General features: G+C 55.0%; 3 non-coding genes across 3 annotated transcripts; 2 read left to right on the top strand and 1 right to left on the bottom strand.

The window, feature by feature from the left end:
- Positions 1–1,890: 1,890 nt before the first annotated feature.
- On the top strand, positions 1,891–1,964 carry TRNAN-GUU. The gene has a single exon. It is a non-coding gene; the product is annotated as a tRNA-Asn (tRNA).
- A 4,096-nt stretch (positions 1,965–6,060) lies between these two features.
- On the bottom strand, positions 6,061–6,142 carry TRNAS-UGA. The gene has a single exon. It is a non-coding gene; the product is annotated as a tRNA-Ser (tRNA).
- A 3,649-nt stretch (positions 6,143–9,791) lies between these two features.
- TRNAS-UGA lies at positions 9,792–9,873 on the top strand. The gene has a single exon. It is a non-coding gene; the product is annotated as a tRNA-Ser (tRNA).
- The last annotated feature ends 11,878 nt before the right edge of the window (positions 9,874–21,751 follow it).

Raw genomic sequence — 21,751 nt, 5'->3', positions numbered from 1 at the left:
GTGGGAAATGCTCATTGCCTGGCTGCATGGGCGGCTGCTGCTCCGTGCTCTGGAGAGCGTATGTATTGCTCTGTCAACCCCCCGTCTTCACTGAGCGAGTCTGGTAAGGTCCCAAGTGCCCCCTCCGGCCTGGCAGCTGAGAGTCTGTGCAGACATCAGCCCCCCTGCCAGCCCCACAGGCAGCAGCAGCACCAGCCCCCCAGCACCACAGGGGCACTCAATGCACTCTCTGTGGGGAAATGGCTCCCATGGAGTCGCTGACTTGGCTCCTTTCGCACTCTAGAGAGAGGAGCAGAACCAGGGCTACGGTTGATCTATAGGGCACCAGGTGAGTAGCAGACGGTTCAGGTGCTGAGAGTTTGCCTGACCTCTCAGGGACACAGTGTGAGGTGGTGTCCCAGGCATCTCTATGAAAGGAGCAGAACAGGATTTACTTGGGGTGGGAAGAGAATTGAGAGTGTCTTGGGGGGTTGTACAGAGGTATTGCCCCGGTGAGAGACGGCCTAAAACACAGGCCTCGTTGTGAGCAAGATTCCAACCTGCGCAGGGGAACCCTATTGGATTTCGACTCCAACGCCTTAATCACTCAGCCATCAGCACAGTAATGCCCTAATGCCAGAGAATCACAATGCCCAGGTGTGAAGTCATCTGAACTACAGAATTCCCACAGCAAACCTGGCTCCCAAAGCACAGGGGGGATTTGGGGTTCATTCTCTTTGCTTAGCCATGTGCAGTCGCACAGCAGGATGCGGCTGGTGGGACAGGGATACTGAATGCTCAAGGGTCAGACCTAGGAAGGTTGAAGCTTCATAAGCTTCTTGCCCTGCAGTCAGCCTGCTCAGAGAAAGGAAACTCCCGCAGAATCCGGACTGGCTGTGTATAGCGCACTTCCACCGCATTGCCCAGTGCCCCAGCGACAAGCCAGAGCTGTGGTCTGGGAGTGAGAGGCACAGGCAGAGCCCTGACTTGTAGCTCAGGGCTCGGATAGCAGGGGCTGCAGGCAGGGAGTCAGGGGCACCGGCAGAGCATTTAATTGAACCGATTTAAATCTCAGGTTTGATCATTCCTGGGACTGGACCTGGCTAGGACTCTCGGGCATCACTGAATTGTTCTTGAAATCAGGTTCCAGCTTTGTCCAGCCCCCTCCTTTTCTCAGCTGGGCTGCAGCCCCTGACGCAGCGGCCCACCCGCCTGCCGCGGAGAGCGGGCCCAGCAGAGGCTGCAGCAGGAACCTGGTGGGGCTGGCGGCCGGGCTCTCAGCGCCGAAGAGCCCGCGCTGGCCAGGGGAGTGCACCAGGCAGGGGGAGGGGCCAGACTGGAGGACTGGAGCCGCGTGAGCAAGTGTGCAAGCAGAGCATTGTGGAAGAGGAAGCAGGAGTAATCCAGTGTATTTTCCTGTTGATTTTGGATCAAGGACAGAGTGTTTTGAATCTCTTCAAATAGTTGTGAGTGCTGCAGTTGCTCACCCTAAGCTTATGCCGTTAGATCTCTTTCAAGGTGTATTTTGGTCCTGAGAGGTAAAAGGTGTGTTGTTAGGGAATGAGGTAGCAAACGTTAGTTGCAGAGGTGGTGCGTGTGCCACAGAAGTCGTGTGCCCCCCCCCCCTGTCCCCGCTCCCGTCCAAGAGTCCAGTATTTGCATAAACCCACCCAGTGACCTGTGACTAACAATCTCGCTCTCCTAACTCTTCCAGCAAAACAGGCCAAAGAAAGTGTATGCGAGCGCTGTACCACAGCCCCGGTGCTCTTTTCGGTTCCTTCCCACAGAACTTTCCTCCCATAGCAGTCCAGTTCCTTGCTGTTGCTTGGCTAACCACTGCATGCATGTGCTATACCGTATGCTCTGAGCTGATTCCCGGCTTTTGGGCTCAATACAGCCTTGCCCCTCCGTGTCTCTGTGGCGCAATGGGTCAGCGCGTTGGGCTGTTAACCGAAAGGATGGTGGTTCGAGCCCACCCAGGGACGACGCTAAGCCTGTGCTACTTCCTTGCTTGCCTGTGGGGGGGAGCCTCAAAGGTCCCATTTTGCTGCCTCTTGGCCTCAGTGCTTTCAGCTGGTGGTTCAAAGAGCAGGCTGGATGCCATTCAGAAACCCATCTGCCAGCAGCCGTGCTGGAGGCTCAGGCTTAATCCTCAAAGCCGAGCACAAAAACTTTCAGCCGGGAACATTTCGCTCCCTTCCCGCCTCCGCCCAAGCGGCAAGGGAGAAGCGGAGGAGACAGGCCGGCTCAAAGACACCTCCCTCCCACTTCCCTGTACGCTGTGCAAAGCTCTTGGCCTGCCTCATGCCTCGTCAGGAAAGCACGGCCATGCGGCCCAAGCCTGAGTCACGTCCGCGGCCTGGCCCACCCCGCCCCGGCTGACGGCGCGCAGAGCCACGCGAGTCAATGGCAGGTCGAGTCGGGAGCCTCGGCTCTTTCCCCTGACAGCCACACACACAGCGCTGCCTAGCGCCCCCAGAGCCTCCCTCGTGTTCTCCCGCAGCAGCCGCCTGCCGGTGTGGGTGGGAAAAGGGGACCAGGAAGCACTGCAGCCTCATACCTGGAGAGGAGGCCCTCGCCACGCCCAGGCCTGCCTCTTGCCTTCAGCCCAGGCAGCCAGAGGTGCCAGGGAGCTCCCTGGCAGGCCGCCGCTTTGCCTCAGCCACCTCTTGCCCCGTGGCCTAGGCTCTTGGTGCTCTGCTGGTCACCGGCTCGCTTGAAGGCCCAGAGGGAAAAGAAACAAGCGCACGTGTAGCAGAGGATGGTTTCGATCCATTGACCTCTGGGTTATGGGCCCAGCACGCTCCCGCTGCGCCACTCTGCTACTTCTTCATGCTCTCCCCCTGCCACCTAGCCGCCACTATCCGGATTAGTGCCTTACACGCCCTCGCTCTGGCAGGCAGATGCACAGGCTGCTAGGCAGCTGCCCTGGTCACAGGATTTTACAGCTAGCTTCTACAGGGTAAAAAGGATCTAGTTGGGGTTTGGACCCCATTGGGAGCTGGGTAGCTGAGTGCCGGAGACGGGAGCACTTCTTAAACTGTTTTCAGTTACGCTTGTGGGGGACGAGGTTCAGCCTTGGATCCGTGTCTGCAGCAGGCAAGCACCTCTGGCTCAATCGCCCCCCGCCGTATTAGCAGACTAAAACGCGGAGCGAACGCACACGCCTTGCAAAGGAAGAGGAGCCGGGATCTCGAATAAAAGTCAGCATTTTATTAAGATGAGGTTCAAAGAAAAAAAAAGTGTACTGTACAGAGTTTCGGCGTAGAAGTTTCTGGTGCTCAGGGAACAACGTACAGCTTACCCAAGGGGTGCAAAGTTCGGTTTAAAATGGGGTGGCGTAAGGAATACATAATCTGCAATAGCCCTGACTGGGGGTAAAAAGTTAACGTACAGACACTGAGTTAGGAGGGTATGTTGTCCATATGAGGGCTACGTTCGGGTGTGGAGTATAACGAGCGGTTACGACGATGAGGATGGATTGACCCACGTTAGGTGAGTTTTAACGTTCGGTGTTTTGGAATCTTTGCCACAATCTAGTTGAAGCAGGGTCAGTATGAAGTCTACCCTGCCATCTGTTGGTGATCTGTCGTCAAGGCTGATGTCATTTGCATGGTTACACCCACCCCGGATTGCATGATGGGAGTGCTTGTCCAAACGGTCATTTCAGCTGCTGCGGGATCCCCAGTCTCTTTGTTATTGGGGCAGGAGTAATCCAGTGTATTTTCCTGTTGATTTTGGATCAAGGACAGAGTAACTGTACCTGGCATTTGAGGCCTGAGAGCGTCACCCTCGCCTCAAAAGTACTCACCATTAAGGGGCATGGGTTCCTAACGACAGCATGTGGAGGGAGGCAGAAATGGAGGTTTGTTGCTCTCTTGTAGGTGCTGCAGATGTCTTTTCTGCTGTCCCTGGGGTGGAAAGACAGAGGCAGAGGTGGTTTTGAATCTCTTCAAATAGTTGTGAGTGCTGCAGTTGCTCACTCTAAGCTTATGCCGTTAGATCTCTTTCAAGGTGTATTTTGGTCCTGAGAGGTAAAAGGTGTGTTGTTAGGGAATGAGGTAGCAAACGTTAGTTGCAGAGGTGGTGCGTGTGCCACAGAAGTCGTGTGCCCCCCCCCCTCCCCGACACACATGCTAACCACTGGCTCCCACTCCCCTCCCAGGGCTGGAGATAGAACCCAGGAATTCTGACCACCAAACCTGCCCCCCCGCCCCGCTCTGACCACCAGACCCCACACTCCCCTTTTAGATTTTAGTCCCCCTGCCTCTTGTATCCACCCACCCCACCTGTCCATCCCTTTGCTGCAGGTTTCTGGGTTGTCACCCCTGCTCTGCATTCCCCCAGTGCAGCCCAAGGCTTTTCCTCCCCCAACCACACATCCTCTCCCGCTCGTGCTGGATCGTCTGCTTGGCCCCCTGCCCCCTCTTGGGGTGCGCTGTGCGGCGTGGCTGGGGATTGTGCAATGGCCCAGCACCAGGCAACACAGAACGGATACCACAGGCCCTGCCCCACGTCATCGGAGCTGCTCTCCAGGTGCATCGGACCCGAGTGCCCCGCACCTGGGCCCTCCTGCCCCACAGGGGGTGAGCTGCAGCCCTCGCCATACTGCGCAGAGGGGAAAAGGGTCAAGCCAGCCAGCCCTTGTAAGATGGGGAAATCACCACCGGGGTCGACGGTATGGGGGCTGTAACATAGAGAAACAGTTGTTGCACTGAAAGAGGGCAGCAGAGCACACACACACACACACACACACACACACACTTGCAAGCATACACAAACACATTCATGAATCTAGCCACACACACACTTGCTAATATACGCAAACACCCACACAAATCCAGCCAACATCAACACAACTGCTAACAGATGCAAACACATGCACAAATCCAGCCACATGAACACACACACACACTTGCACAGCCAAAAACACAGCACTCACAGCTGTAATGACACCCCCCCCCACAAAAAACCCTTACAGAAAACCACACATACACAAACACATGCAGAAATCAATCCATCCATCCATCCATCCACCCACCCACACACCCCATCCCCATTCTGTGCACACACTTTGGGTCACTGCAACACTGAATACTTCAATTGGATGGGGGGCCCAGCACCATGGCTATTCCCTGCCCCCCAGGGCTCACAGGAGGTGGATTGGGGGGGCACAGAGGGCACGATCCAGTGCCAGCAAAGGGGGGATCAGAGGTGGGGATGGGGGCCGTGGTTTCTGTACCACCCGGTTCCTGGCACAGGCTCCTTCCAGGATTTACATTTCTTGGTAGTTTTCACCCCATCACCACTTCCTGCCCAGGTGGTTCGGGGCTGGGGTGGGAAGAACCCAGGAGTCCTGGCTCCCAGCCCCACCTGTGCTAAGGTACGAGACTCCACTCTAACCCCCAGCGCTGGAACTGGAACCTAGGAGTCCTGACACCCATCTTCCTTTCCTCTAACCACTAGACCCCACTCCTGCCCCTTTGGGGAGCCAGGACTCCTGGATTCTGTCCCCAACTCTGAGAGCAGAGTGGGGTCTAGTGGTTAGAGCAGGAGGAGCCAGGAGTCCTGGGTTTTATTCTCAGTGCTGCTGTTTGACCCTGGGCCTCAGTTTCTCCTCCCACTTTTTGGGTCTGGAGCCTGTAAACTCTCTGGGGCAGGGCCTGTCGCTCGCTGTGTCTGGGCAGCGCCTGGCCCAACGGGGCCTGATCTCAGCTGGGGCAGGGACGGGCTCTGTGTCTGTGCAGCCCCTGGCACAACGGGGGCCTTGATTCTGCCTTGTCAACGGCAGCGCAGAAAGTCCTAGTGCCAAAAGAGTCGCTGACTTGGCTCCTTTCACACGCTAGAGAGAGGCGCAGAACCAGGGCTATGGCTGATCTATGGGGCACCAGGTGAGTGGCAGAGGCTACAGGTGCTGAGAGTTTGCCTGACCCCTCAGGGACACAGTGTGAGGTGGTGTCCTAGGCATCTCTATGAAAGGAGCAGAACAGGATTTCCTTGGGGTGGGGAGAGAATTGAGAGTGTCTCAGGGGGTTGTACAGAGGTGTTGCCCGGGTGAGAGACTAGCTAAAACACAGGTCTCGCCGTGAACAGGATTCGAACCTGCACAGGGGAACCCTATTGGATTTCAACTCCAACGCCTTAACCACTTGGCCATCACAGCTGTGAGCATAAATTTTCCCCAATGCCAGAGAAACTGGTAAAGAATCCCAATGCCCAGGCGTGAAGTCATCTGAACTACAGGATTCCCACCGCAAACCTGGCTCCCAAAGCACAAGGGGGATTCGGGGTTTGTTCTCTTTGCTTAGCCATGTGCAGTCGCACAGAGAGCGCGTTTAAAAGTCTCAACCTCAATCAGGGTAGAGACTGAGGACGAGAAGCTGAGGGTTCTCACCAGAGAGCCCAAAGGATGGCCCAGGTCACCGGTGGGGATCACTGCCCGAGCACTATTTCAGCCCCACATTTTTGGGTGGACCTCCCACAGTGGGAGCTGTCGAGCACTCCCCCGTAACACACACACACACACACACACACCGCTCCTGGTGTTGGGAGGGGAATGGGTGAAAGGAGCAAGAGACAAAGAGAAAGGAGGAAGGGATGGATGGAGGAAAAGGTGAAACAAAAAGGTCAAACCCTAATATCCCCAGTGATTCTAAGGGACAAAATCCCAGGTGCGGAATAAAATTCTGCCTCCTTAATCTCGTGTTTTCCATGCCTAGAATTCAACTGTCACCAGATGGATCAGACTGAACAGGTTTCAAACCTCAAGGAGGCTCTTACCTTCTGAACAGGGACGGCTGTTTTCTAGTAAAATCACGAAAAGGGAAGGAGAAAACTCGAAAGAGGCTCCTCCTGGCGCTCACGTCCATGAACCCGAATACTCTCTCAGTCCTCAAAGAGAGACCTGGAGAAGGAGACTTGCTGAAGCAAAGCCACAGGGGTCTCTGAGGTTTCCCTGGCCCCTCACCCCTGTCCTGCCTGGCTGATGTCAGCATCTTTCTGTGAGGTCACCACCTCCCCACCACCTTTGACCAATAGTCTGAGGTCCTGCAAAAGGCCTTTGTGATGTCACTGCCACACCCCTCCCTTGCTGGGCCAATGTCCTGCCCCTGGCCAGGCACTTTGGAGGTTTGAGCTACTCCCTGTGGATCACCCCACTCAAGGAGCATTCGTTCTAGGCAGCAAGCCGGTAGTTTTGGATCATCTGCACATTTTGTTAGCTCACTGTTTAGCAGATCATTTATGATTATGTTGACTAATACTGGTCCCAGTACAGACACCACTAGTTACCTGTTTCCATCCTGAAAACTGACCATTTATTCCTACCCTTTCTTTCCTGTCTTTTAACCAGTTATTGATCCGCGTGAGGACCTTCCGGAGGTGAAAGTAAGCCGGTATGTTCCGGTATGGGGTACTGGCAAGAGCCGGTATGCTGTGCCAGCCCCGCCCGGCTTCCCCAGGCTGGTGATTTAAAGGGCTCAGGGCTCCCTGAAGCGGCCGGAGCCCAGGGCCCTTTAAATCACCTCCTGAGCCCCCCTGCCGGAGCCCCAGGGAGCAAATCACTGCCGTGGATGCTGCTCTCTCCCGCTCTGCCAACACAGAGCAGGGCGGCAGAAGCTTCCTTACAGTGGGGGGAGGGGCACCGTTGTCCGAACTGTGGCACCCCCATGACACCTCTTCCCTAAGGACCCCCACTCACAGCACCTCTCCCCCCGAGGCCACACCCACAGAACACCTCTTCCCCAAGACTGCACCCTCCCCCCACATCATATGTCCTAACAGCCAGTAAAGAGTGGTGGGGCCATGGCCCTCTAAACCCCCTGTTCCAGCACCCCTGACACAGAGCTAAGCAGGCAGCAGTGTGTGTGTGTGACAGAGAGAGCTGTGCTGAGCTGAGCCAGGGAGAGAAGGGGGGCTGATGTCGGGGCTTTCCCCTGCCTCAGGACTGGCTGCTTCAAGCAGCTGTCTGAACTTAGAGACAGCGACTTTCTTCAAGCGCCATGTGGGCCAGAGGAAAAGTGTGGTAGGAAACACAAGGGCCAAACTTGTGGGCATCAGGTGAAGCAGCAAGAATCCCAACCATCAAGGTAGCAAGTTTTAGAGCCCTAACCCATTGTTACCGTCATGACCAAAGACCTGGCTCTAGGAGGTGTGAGTCACCCAGCAGGAGGGGAAAGACTGGCTCTTGTATAACTGGAGACAGGGAAGTTGAGCACTGGGAGCTCCAGAGCTTTAGCACAAGGTCCTACTGAGATTTGAACTCAGATTGCAGGATTCAGAGTCCTGAGTGCTGCCATTACACCATGGGACCAGCTTGTGCTGCTGTCTCTGTACATCAGTGACCCTCACGATGCTGGCTCGTGTAAGGGACTGTTGGCCCCTTACTAAAACTTAGTGGGGGGTTCGGTTGGCTAGTTCCCAGCACCAATAGAAGGGGAAAGGGCCAATGGGAAATCAGGCCCCTGAGACTGACAGTCCCCTGGGCAGTGGCGAGAGGCCAAAGCTCCAAGTTAGCCGCACTGACAGGCCAGGCAGTGTAATGAGGGAGTCACCAGGCCAGGGGGTCCCATCCTCCGTGGGAGCTGGAACTGCCTGGGCCAGAGGGGGGCAGAGCTAAGGAGAGAGCAGGAGGCCGAGAAGAGCCGGGGAGCAGAGCTGTGCAGGTGTAGTGCCAGAAACTGCTCCCTGTAGGACTTTGCTACCTGCAGCAGCTACTGACACCTGAGGTTGTTCTTATTTGCTGACTTGTCCTAATTGGCTAAAATTTGACAGTGGTTTCTCTAGCAAAGGCCAGTCCCTGGCCCCTTGGTCCAGACATCCTCATTCACACCAGGCTGGGGTGACCAGATGTCAAAGATGAAATATCGGGACGTGGGGGGCGGAGAAAAAAAAAAGCCGGAGGCTCCCCCCCCCACCAGGCGGCAGTGGCACAGCCCCGTCTCCACCCAACTCTCAGCTCCGACCCCCAATACACCCCCAGCACCCCCATCCCCTCGCTCCTGGGCCCAGCCTGAGCTCGGAGCTCTGCATCTGAGCCACGCTCCAGGTCCCTCCTGCAGCTCCCGGGCAAGGGGTGAACCAGGCAGCTGGGCCCAGGCCCTCCCAGCAGGAGCGTGTCTGCCCCATGTGTGTCTCCGCCCCCCGCCCACATGGGTTCTGCCCGCTCCGCACTGCCCCCAGCCCCACTGCACTGCCCCGCAGGCTCCAGGGCTGGAGCAGCCTCCGTGCTGCGCTCCCGGCCATGGCCACGGCCCGTGTGCACACCTGGGAGGGAGGAGGAATGCCGCCTGCTTGGGGAAGAGGCAGGGCCAGGGCGGGGATTTGGGGAGGGATCCAATGGGGCAGTGAGGGGGTGGGGCTGGGGGCAGGGCCAGGGCGGGGATTTCAGGAGGGATCCAATGGGGGAAGGAGGGGGCAGAGTCAGGGGGGCGACTGTCCCTCCGGGCTCTGCCTGTGCGCCGGAGCAGAGGGCAAAATTGTTTGTTTGTCCAGTGTCCCAACCAAACATCAGTCGGGACGTGGGACAAACAAGCAAATATTGGGACAGTCCCGATAAAATCGGGACGTCTGGTCACCCTACGTCAGGCTTCAAGTTGAGAATCATTTCCCCTTCCCGCTCTGTGGGAGGGGAGACTTTTAAACGCGCTCTCTGTGCGACTGCACATGGCTAAGCAAAGAGAACAAACCCCCAATCCCGCCTGTGCTTTGGGAGCCAGGTTTGCGGTGGGAATTCTGTAGTTCAGATGACTTCACACCTGGGCATTGAGATTCTTTACCAGTTTCTCTGGCATTGGGGCAGTTTTGTGCTCACAGCTGTGATGGCCGAGTGGTTAAGGTGTTGGAGTTGAAATCCAATAGGGTTCCCCTGCGCAGGTTCGAATCCTGCTCACAGCGACGCCTGTGTTTTAGCCAGTCTCTCACCAGGGCAATATCTCTGTACAACCCCCTGAGACACTTCCCACCCCAAGGAAATCCTGTTCTGCTCCTTTCCTAGAGATCCCTGGGAAACCACCTCACACTGTGTCCCTGAGGGGTCTGGCAAACTCTCAGCACCTGAACCCTCTGCCACTTACCTGGTGCCCCATAGATCAGCCATAGCCCTGGTTCTGCTCCTCTCTCTAGGGTGTGAAAGGAGCTGAGTCAGCGACTCCATGGGAGCTACGGGGCTGCAGAACCAACAGAGAAAAAATAGGTGCTCAGTGCCCACTGGCAGCCAGCTCCCCCCCCCCACTACAGGCCTTGCTGACAAGCTCCTCCTCTTCCCCTTCAGCACCTCCCACCTTCCAGTGATCAGCTGTTCAGTGGGGTGCAGGAGGCGCTGGGCAGGGAGGGGGAGGAGAAGGGACAGTAAGAGGTGGGGGAGGGAGAGGAATGGGGCAGGAAGGTGGAGGATGGGAACAGATGGGACAGGGGTGGGGGCTCGGGGGAAGGGGTGGAGTGGGGACAGGGCCTGGGGCAGAAATGGGGAGATTTGTCCTGGGCGCTGCACCCCTTTTGTCCCAGACCCCGGATCCCTCTAGGGCCGGCCCTGAAGGGAAGCACCGACTCTCACAGTGACAATACAACTGACCAGCCTTGCGGGGGAGGCTGAGGGAGATCCGCACTCACCAGGTCTCTTTTCTCCCCCACGGTGAGCCAGACACTGCTCTCCCCTGGCTCTCACTCTAGCAGCTGGATGCCAAGGAGCCATTTCCCCACAGGAAGTGCATTGAGTGCCCCTGTGGTGCTGGGGGGCTGGCGCTGCTGCTGCCTGTGGGGCTGGCAGGGGGGCTGATGTCTGCACAGACTCTCAGCTGCCAGGCCGGAGGGGGCACTTGGGACCTTACCAGACTGGCTCAGTGAAGACGGGGGGTTGACAGAGCAATACAGACGCTCTCCAGAGCAGGGAGCAGCAGCCGCCCATGCAGCCAGGCAATGAGCATTTCCCACAGCCTGGAGCCGAGGGGGAGGCGGCAGCTGCTGTTCCAGCTCCTCGGGGACAGGCCCTGTCAGCCAACAGCCACTTCTTACTCCCCACAGCTAAGGGCGTCGGGTTCCTCCGGTGGGGGTGTGGAGCAGCCGTTCGTTTTCCTGTTCACACTCCTCTGCGGTGTGAAAATCGGGGAGGGGAGGCAGAAGCCCCACTTCCCTCCCGAAATGACGCCCAGTGGGGGAAGCCAGGACAACAGGGTGGGGGCGGCAAGTGGTGGCCAGACTCTCACTGCCAGGGTCTAGTCTAGCTCAGGGTCCAGCTCAACTTCCTCCCCACGCCACTGGCCCCCAGTCCCCTTCCACCACCAGGTCAACCCGGGCACTAGGGCAGGAACGGGGTGAGGCAGCAAGTCAAGCTGAGCAAGGCAGGCAAAAGCGAGTCTTGTCTTCATGGGCCGCTCCCAATGACGTCCTCTTTGTGTGCAACTGCTGCAAAAACCTCCCGGGCAGAGAAGCATCAAACCACAACAGTCCTATGCAGCTGCCAAAGTAGCTCGGTTGGGTGAGTGTTAGCTTGAAAATCTAAAGGTTCTTGGTTCAATCATGGGTTTTGACAGGCTCTTTCCTCTCCCTTTGTGGAGGGGGCAGCTTGTTTTCTGGGAGGGCAGCAGCACCTTTACCTGAGGCGAGTACCTGACTTTGAGCTCCCCAGCAGGACAACAGAGCTTCTGGCCCACCTGCAGGGCCGGCTTTAGGCTTTTTGCCGCCCCAAGGAAAAAATTGTTTTGGCTGCCCCCCACCCCAGCCCGGGGCTCTCACCCCCTCCAACAGTGCCCCACCCCCACTCCCCACCACCCCAGCCCTGGGCTCCCCCCCTCCCCAGTGCTGACTCTGCCCACGCCCCCCTCGCCTGCAGTCGGGCCGGCGCTGGCAGGGTCGGAGTCAGCAGCAGGACTCCCGGGCCGGGCCTCAGCCCAGAGTCCCTGCAGACAGGGCTCACGCCTCCAGGACCGGCTGGGACCTGGGAGGGCAGAGCCGGGGGACTGCCCCGGCAGGGGGCTGAGAAGCCGTGGCAGGGGAGCCCCAGAGGGAGCAGAGCCCCAGAGAGTGGGACATGGGCCCCGCATGGCAGCATCCCGCCCTCTATGACCCCGCTGCTGCTGCTGCTTCTGGCCACCCTGCCGCAGTCCCTGGGCAGCTCGGGCCGCTTCACCCAGCCCCGGCTGTGGCGCTGGGGGGCAGCCACCCTGCAGCACCTGCAGGTGGCTCCGTGCGCCCCGCGGGGGGGCCCCAGCCCAAGTGTCCCCTGCTCGGAGCCTGCCTGGCCCAGCCACAAGGTGTGGGTGCTGCTCCCCCTGGGCACGAACTGCAGCAGCCCCAGCGCACAACGTGCTGCTGCTGCCATCGCCGGCTCTAGGCTTTTGCCACCTGAAACAAAACAAAACAAAAGCAAAAAGACAGCTGGAATGCTGTCCCTGAAAATATCCCGTCCCAAGCACATGCTTGGTTTGCTGGTGCCAAGAGCCGGCCCTGCCCACCTGACCTTTAACAATGAAGGGCGGGAGCTGTCTTTCCCACATGACTTATTCGTTTATAGAGTAGTGAGGTACCTTAAGGGTTAAATGCTAAATACCAAACCCAAACAACACTAGTTACCTGTGTCTGGCAAAAGGGTCTGTCAGTTTTGCCACTTTGAATGATTCAAATAGATTTTCAGTGGCATCATTAAAAAAAACCCAGCAAAGCAGAACCAAACCAATTAATCTTAAACCTTCAAAACAAGAGTTTTACAAACCATGAGTGTCAGTTTAGGTCCTTAAAACCTTACATCATCACACACAAAGTTCTCCTTTGCCTAACCTCCCTTGCACTGCGATTACTCTTTTTTACACAACTGTACCCCGATTACACGTCCATCTTGTACAGCCAGAGCCAGCCAGGGGTAGGCAAGTTAAGTGCCAATAGAAACCCCAGACATTCCTTTAGTGATTTTGCTTACATTACCCAGGAGTCAAATCATTTTGATGAGATTATCTCTCCGCCTGCTGTCTGCAGCCATCCCCTATAGACCATTTCTGTGGGCAAAGGGCCCATTTCCCCTCAGAATGGCTGTAAAGGCTTCGCGGGACAAAACATAGTGGTGGTAGTAGATACTCTACTTGATCCTCTTGTGTAATTTAATTACCAAACTTCTATCAAATGTGACTGCACAGAGCTGCACATACAGTTACATTCAGTGAAACTGAGCAACCGTCCCCAGAACTCACTGCCGGGAGCCTTAAAGTATCTGCCAGTGGCACTGGCAGAGGTACATTTAAATACTGAGACGTGCAGTGACACATCTTTCATGGGAACTGGCCGGCGTGTGCAGAGCAAAGGTTGCCCATGGGCACTGTGTCAGGCTCTGGCACCGCGTGAGACAATGGACCACTTTCTGGTGGCTGGTTTGTTTCCCCGACAGGTGTGGGGACTTCTGGCTACATGATGGCGGCTGCCAGACTCGGACAGGATTCTTTTCAGCTCACCTGAGGCTTGTTCCTGGACGAATGAGGGCAACCACAGGGCGCCAGCAGAACCAGCTGCAGCTGCAGCAAGGGCGCCCTCACCAGGGGCCGCCGTATAGCGGGCGGGTGTCATGGGATACACTGCGCCTGCTCAATGTCAGAAAATCCCCTTCAGACTAAACCAGTTTGTTTCTCGAAATCAAAACAAGTGGGATGAAAGGTCTTTGCAAAAATATTTTGTTGCAAAACAAAAGCATCTCCTGTTTGTCACAGTGTGTTAAATTGTCTCATCACACACAAAGAGGAGACACTTAGATCACAAACATTAGATAAGATGCTTCAGTCTGAGCTAAGTAGTTGCTGCTCTTAATTGCAAAATAAAAAAATACAAATGCAATAGACTATTTCAGCTCTTCTATTATGTCATAATCTGCTCTGAGTAAACGTGATAGGACACCTCATATTATGCTCTACTCCTAGTGACACTCTCCAATGGATCCCCATCCTCCATCCACCGTGAGGTAGGTAGGAGCGGATCATTATTATCCCAACTTGAAAGAGGAAGAAGCTAAGGCTGTGAAAGGAGAATTGACTTGTCTTAGGTCACACAGCCAGCCAGTGGCAGAGTTGGGAATAGGACCTAAGAGCCCTGATTTTCAAACTAACCATCGGATCTTGAATTTCAGACATTGAATGACTTGAATAAAGTGCTCTCAGATGAGCTCCAGACCAACAACAGCACACAGTAATTATTCAGCAAGTATTTGAGGAGAACTGCAAGGTTAGAATCATGAACTGCTCAGAGACCAATAATACAGAGAAGCAGCAAAATTTGTCAAACATATGACTGGTTCTGACTTATTTACTTGGTCTTAAAAGAGAACAACAAGGACCTGAGTCTCCTCCCTGTCAAAACCCCCTGCTCAGCCAATCAAGGTAGAAACAGAGTACGGGAGGCTGAGGGTTCTCACCAGAGAGCCCAAAGGATGGCCCAGGTCACCGGTGGGGATCACTGCCCGAGCACTATTTCAGCCCCACATTTTTGGGTGGACCTCCCACAGTGGGAGCTGCAGAGCACTCCCCTGCAAAACACACACACACATCCTGCTCCTGGTGTTGGGAGGGGAACAGGTGAAAGGACAAAAGAAGCAAGAGATGAAGAGAAAGGAGAGGGGAGAGGTGGATGGAGAAAAGGTGAAACAAAAAGGACAAACCCTAATGTCCCCACTGATTCTATGGGACAAAATCCCAAGTGTGGAATAAAATTCTGCCTCCTTAAGCTCGTGTTTTCCATGCCTAGAATTCAACTGTCACCAGATGGATCAGACTGAACAGGTTTCAAACCTTGAGGAGGCTCTTACCTTCTAAACAGGGACGGCTGTTTTCTAGTAAAATCAGGAAAAGGGAAGGAGAAAACTCGAAAGAGGTTCCTCCTGGCGCTCACGTCCGTGAACCTGAATACTCCCTCAGTCCTCAAAGAGAGATCTGGAGACGGAGACTTGCTGAAGCAAAGCCACAGGGGTCTCTGAGGTTTCCCTGGCCCCTCACCCCTATCCTGCCTGCCTGATGTCAGCATCTCTCTGTGAGGTCACCACCTCCCCACCACCTTTGACCAATAGTCTGAAGTCCTGCAAAAGGCCTTTGTGATGTCACTGCCACACCCCTCCCTTGCTGTGCTAATGTCCTGCCCCTGGCCAGGCACTTTGGAGGTTTGAGCTACTCCCTGTGGATCACTCCACTCAAGGAGCATTCATTCTAGGAAGCAAGCCGGTTAGAGAGGAACACATCAGATGCTGCTCTCAAGGCTACACTCAGTTTTTCAGAAATTAGTCAACTTTATGTCCAGAAGAGACCATTAGAGCATCTAATCTGACCCACTGCATATCACAGGCCTCCTGTATGACACAAGAGCTAGTTTTGGGCAAACACATTCCAGAAAGGCATCTAGTCTTCATTAAATGACATCAGGAGATGAAGAATCCACCACTTTCCTTGGTAGCTTGTTCCTGCAGTGAATCATCCTTGCTGTTGAATATTTGTGTCTTATTCGTAATATGAATTTGTCTCTTTTCATCTTCCAGCCACTGGGTCTTGTTATGCCTTTCTCTGCTAAATTAAAGAGTCCTTTAATACACAACCTTTTCTCTCCATTAAGGCCCTTCAACACTTCAATGAAGTCACCTTTCAATCTTCTTTTGATAAGCTAAAAAGGTTGAGCTTGTTCAATAGCTCACTAGAAGGCATTTTTCTCCAGCCCTCAGAACATTTGTCATCAGACTCCTGAACTGCAGCTGGATGTGGTTCTTGTTCTTCTGCACAGCATAGCTCCTGGAGAAGAGGGATCTGCAAATGTACATTCATATAATACCTTTGTTTAATTGATGAAAACATAAACTAGACACTTAGAGGACTGGAACTGATTTCAGCGGATGGACAGCGTTGCTAGGTTTTTATGCATTTGGACAGCGAAATGTTGAGTGTCTATATTCATATCAAGCACCCCCGTATAGAGGAGCCCCTGAACATAATGGAGAATGGAAATGAAAATGTTTTCCTTTTTTAAAAAAAAAAGGAAAGGTTATAAGAGAACACGGGGGTTTGAACTGAGGAGTACTTGAGTTACAGACAAGCACTTGACCACTGAGCTAAACCCCCATGACGACAAGAATATGGAATTGTGATCTCCAGGACTTTGCAGGACAGACCCTGTTTCATCAAGCTCCTTTGCCATTCCCAGATCACAGGTGGTTTTAAAAATGGGGTTTGATTAAACTTCTTAAATGTGGCAAACACCACAGGTTGCACACCCACCGATATAGCTTCTCCCACTGACATAGCTGCCACCTCTTGCGAAGTGGATTAACTGCACCCACAGGAAAACTCTCTCCCGTCAGCATAGAGCAGTGGTTCTCAAACTGTGAGTCAGGACCACAAAGTGGGATGTGACCCTGTTTTAATGGGGTCACCAGGGCTGGCATTAGACTTGTTGGTGCCTTGGGCTGAAGCCAAAAGTCTGAGCCCCACCACCCAGGGCTGAATCCCTCAAGCTCTGGTTTTGCCCTCCCCTAACTGGGGCAGGGCTCAGGCTTTGTCTCCCCTGCCTCTGCTCAGTGTGGAGGGGCTTGGTCCCTCTTTCCAGGGACATGTAGTAAGTTTTTTTTGGCAGAAGGGGGTTTGCAGTGAAAGGAAGTTTGAGAAACCCTGGCATAGAGCCTCTGAGTATGTCTAGACTTGGCTCCCTGTGGCAGATCAGACACTGAAAGTGCAGCCATGGAGACACCACACACCAGCCTTGCCCAGCAGGCAAGAATCAAACCTCCACAGAAAGACACCTGTTGTTTCCTAACCCATCTCCCTAAGCCCTCAGCCACCAACACTTAACAAAGGGGCTTTTCTACGCTATGGTTCTGGTCTCACTGAAGGGTCATTTCCAATTGTTCACTCAGACCAGCATTAGGGGAAATGGTGCCCTGGGCAAAGCTTGTACTTTGGCACTTCCCCATTGCCCCTGGACGATCCCCACTCCCTCTTTACCGCTAGCTCCTGCACTCCCAACCCTTGCACCTCCTTCACCCCTAACTCCTGCCCCCTCCTGTGCCCCCTTTGCCCTTAACTCCCTGGGCCACCAGCCATTGCCCCTCTCCTGCAGCCCCTGCACATGGCTCCAGTGCTGGGGGCCCCGCACTTGTTCTCCCTTTCCCTGGGCTTTGGCATCACTAGCCCCTGCTTAGCGAGTAGGGTTCAGTGGTCCCCAAAATGTGGGGCATGACTCCTAGGGGGACACAGAGGAACATTCATGGAGTCAATGAAATCAATTGAGCTTCTTCAGTCTCTCGCTGTAGACATTTTCCTTGTTTTTAAAGGCAAAAATCCGGATCTTTCCAACGGGAGCTGCTGCTTCAATGTTCAGTTTGGGGAGGGATTTGGCTGCACTCAGAGATCTGCCCGCGGGTTACAATCTGCCATCCGAAGGGTCAAACGCAAACAGCGTTTAGATGGGACCGTTAGTGCCGCCCGCATGTGGCCAAAGATTAGAACTGACCAGCAGAGTTTACAGCTGGAGCCTGGGACGCTCCTGAACAAACTGGGCACGAAGCCTCTCGCGTGGGATCCTCGCTGTGCAGCAGGAGGCGGACGGAAGCGGTCAGGGCTCAGGGCAGCTCCCTGCCAGGCTGAGCTGGTGTCTGTGCTAAGCTCGGCATCAATCAGGTGATTCTGGGAAGTTCGGGGTCCCCCGGCTCCCACAGGAGGGTGAAGCAGGTCACCCCTGGAGCAGGTTAAAGCTGCAGGTTGACAGTGGGGTCGCTGCTCCTGTGAACAGCTGCTGTAGCACCGCCTGGGCAGGACAGGGAGAGCCAGTTATACCCTCCCCACCAGCCTGTATCGGGGGATGGGAGCACTCACACCCTGGGGACCCACCCACCAGAGATCTACTGCGGGGGAGAGTGGCACCCACACACCCAGGATCATGTGCGGGGGGACAAGGGCATCCACACTCTGGGATCCTCTGCAGAGGGACGGACACCCACACATCCAGGATTCTGTATGGGGGGCAGAGGTTCCCGGACACCTGGGCGGGGAAAGGGGGCACCAAAACATCCAGGATCTTACTTGTGATGGCAGCGGCGCCTGCAGCTCGACATGAGACGGGGGCGGGGGGAGCAGGAGCATTTCCCAGTTCCCTCGTGTTCTCCCGCAGCAGCCGCCTGCCTGTGTGGGTGGGAAAAGGGGACCAGGAGGCACTGCAGCCTCATTACATATCTGCCAGACAACCTTCCTCCCACCCCCTCCACACAATGATCTTATCTGGAGGTGAAGCCAGGGAAACCACATGGAGGATTCTTATCTGGGGAACTGGGGGGACCCACTTACCACCAGAGATTCTTAAGGGCAGGAGGAACAGGGACTCCCACCTCTGTAGCATGGGGGTGAGTCGCCTGCTGGGATCATCAGGGCATATTTCACCTCATCAGTTCCCTGCCATTGCCTTGGGGCCCCTTGTTCGCTGCCTCTGGTACCCAGTTTAGCCTCCTTCCTGAGGGCTGAAACGCTTTGATCTGTCTAAGGTCTGTGGGATCAATATGTGTCATGGTGTAATTCTGTGTTATTCGAGGGTCAGACTAGCTGAGCTAATGGCCCCTTCTGCCCTTAAACGTCATGAAAACATTTCCCTGATTTCTCCTTGCGCCTGACAGACACAACGGTGAGGGGCCCAATAGAAGATCCTGGACACAGCGCTCTGGCTCTTACTTTACTTGGGGACGTCAGCGCTTTCCTAGCAAAGCTGCTGCTAAAGTGCTGGATTTGGGGAACGGTTCGGCTCCGATTCAGAGATCTGCCTGCGGGGTGTGAACCTGCCACGAGGAGTGGGAAACGCAACCAGCAACGGGAGGCGTTGGCTGAGCTCCAGGCTGCCCCCGTGTGGCCAAAGCTTAGAACTGAGCAGCGGAGTTTAAAGCTGGCGCTGGGAGGGACCTGAACACGCGGGGCATGAAAGCTCCTGCGTGTAACGCTTGTTGGGTGGGCAGCTGAGCGTAGCTGATTGCCGGAGTTCAGCGCTGCACCCTGGGGTGCTGAGCAGGTGTCTGTGCTCAGGTTGGCCTCGCTATGATGGTTTCTGGGAAGTTTGGGGTCGCCAGTCCCTTTAGAGAGAGGAAGCCAGGTCAGCCCAGGAAGGAAGGCCAGAAAAACTCTGGTACTAATTGGCAGTGGGACTGCCCCTGTGAAGAGCCGCTGCAGCCCCGCCAGGGAGAGCCGGTCTCTCTTTATGGAGGCCCCCCCCCATTCCTCAGGACGAGGGTTGTGCTCAAAGATCTGTGCTCCGTGTGAGGCGCACAGTGCAAATAACCCTCAGCGTATCAGCTCAGTTCCAGGCTCCACTTCCACCCGTTCAGGCTCAGCCTGCACAGAGCTCACAGGCTAAGACTGAAATTGGAAGCGGGAGACCCTGTAACCAGCCGGGGCCCGTGGCTGGTGCCTGTGATCCCAGCTCCTGGGGAGGCTGAGGCCGGTGGATCGCTTGAGCTCAGGAGTTCCGGGCTGCAGCGGGCTGTGCCGAGCAGGTGTCTGCACTAAGTTTGGCATCAATATGGTGATCCTGAGGAAACTTGGGGTCCCCAGGTTGCCTAAGAAGGGGTGAACCGGCCCAGGTCAGAAATGGAGCAGGTCAAATCTCCCATGCGGATCAGTAGTGGGATTGCACCTGTGAATAGCCCCTGCAGTGTAGCCTGGGCAAGGCAGTGAGACATGGTTTCTTTCTAGACACCCCCCCCCCACAGAGCCTGGAGGGGGGGATGGGAGCACCCACACGCTGGGGATTCTGACTGGGGGGGAGGGACGCACCCAAGCAACATGGATCTTGAAAAGGGGAACAGAGACACCCACAGATCCTGGATGGGAGCAGGCAGGGGAAACCACACATGGGAGCTAGTTCATGGGGTGGGGGAGAGAGACACACCAGAGATCCTGGATGGGAGCACCCACATGATGGGGATCTTGAACTGGGAGGAGGGAAGCACCATGTACCAGAGGTTCTGAAGGGGGAACAGGGACACCCACACACCAGGTGTCTTGCAGCAAGAGCTGCGGTCTTCATTTACACAGGACAGTGATAGGGAATTAACCACGTCCCTTGCGGAGCTTGTTCCACTAGATGATTAGCCTCACCAGGTCAACACTACGACTTTATATCAAATTTAGCAGCGTTAAATCACATTAACTCTGCACCCCTCCACACAACGAAGCTCTTTATATCGATATAAAGGGCTCTTAATACTGATATCTGGGCTGGTCTATACTATGGGGGGAAATCGATCTAAGATACGCAACTTCAGCTACGTGAATAACGTAGCTGAAGTCGAAGTATCTTATATCGAATTACCTACCGTCCTCACGGCGCGGGATCGATGTCCGCGGCTCCCTATGTCGACTCCGCTACCGCCGTTCGGGTTGGTGGAGTTACGGAGTCGACATGAGCGCGTTCGGGGATCGATATATCGCGTCTAGATTGCTACCCGCCGATACGGCGGGTAGTGAAGACGTACCCTCATCGGCATAAAAATTGTACAGGCTACACCACCACCCTGTGACATCATCTACAAAGTGCCCATTTGTGCCTGGGTAACGGCCCCGCGATGGGAGGGAGGATGCAGCAAGGACTCCGGATCGGTGGCCGGGGTCGCTGTGCATAGAGGTGGGGAGGTTATATGGGGAGGGGGGTAATGAGCGGGAGAGGGAGGTCAAGAGTTAAAATAATAATATTTAGGAAAAAAATGTGTAATGAAGCGAAACTGAACAGAAATCAAACCGGCGTGTAGGCTCTAAAGCTTGGGTAGGGATTTGGGGTTAAAGGTCTGGGATTCCCCACAGCTCCAGATCCCTAAACCTCTCCTCCCTCCCACTGACCCACCCAGCCCACGTCCTGGGTGCCCTTCCTCCACACTCCCCTCCACTTCGTCCCATTACTCGCAGCCGGCACCACCTCCCGGCACCTTGGGAACTTCTTGCGTTTCCTCCTCGTCTCTCACAACCTCATCCCTCCCTGCTGCTTCTTAGCTCTAACCCTGCACACTCCCTCCCCATGTCCTGGCACCCCAGAATTATCTACTCCCCCCTTTCCCCTCCCCACCCCCAGCTCTGTTCATCTTTCACCCGTGGGGTCCTGAATGTCAACATTATACGCTCTCCTATCAAAAACAACAAGGAGTCCAGTGGTGGCACCTTAAAGACTAACCGATTTATTTGGGCATCAGCTTTCGTGGGTAAAAAACTTCACTTCTTTAGCTGCATCTCCTATCAAAAGAGGAGCTCATCTGCCTGTCACACAAGCCAGGCATGAGTCACACGCCTATTTACTTTAGAATTCTACAGTCAGCATATTTTTCTATTGAAAAGGCATCAGAGCTACAGTTATTAATGTAGTTGCTAATGTAGCCAATAAGGATGCATTCAATGCAATTTTAAAAGGACTGACAGCACCAAAAAAGGCACATGTCCAAAAATGATACTTATGTATGGGAGGTAAGGCAAAAAAGGGGGGCAAGGAAACTTGTCAAGACTTGTATGACAAATCAAGGTATAAAGTTATCACTACTCGGGTTCTTTAGAGACCCCACAGCTTCTAATAACCCAGGGGACAGGACTCCTCACCCAGCAAGACCACCGTCTCATAGTTCTCCTGCATGACATCCCTGTAGAGGGCTCTCTGAGCGGGGTCCAGCAGAGCCCATTCCTCTCTGGTGAAATACACAGCCACCTCCTCGAAGGTCACCGCCCCCTGAAAGAGAAAGAGTCCAACACTCAGTACCTGCTGCCCCACTCACAGTCCCATTACTCACAGAACAGCAGCACCAGGTAAA

This window comes from Mauremys mutica, unplaced genomic scaffold (assembly GCF_020497125.1).
Source record: "Mauremys mutica isolate MM-2020 ecotype Southern unplaced genomic scaffold, ASM2049712v1 Super-Scaffold_100350, whole genome shotgun sequence".
Taxonomy (NCBI): domain Eukaryota; kingdom Metazoa; phylum Chordata; order Testudines; family Geoemydidae; genus Mauremys; species Mauremys mutica.
Note: the sequence above shows the minus strand (reverse complement) of the source record. Positions and strands in the feature narration are given on the sequence as shown.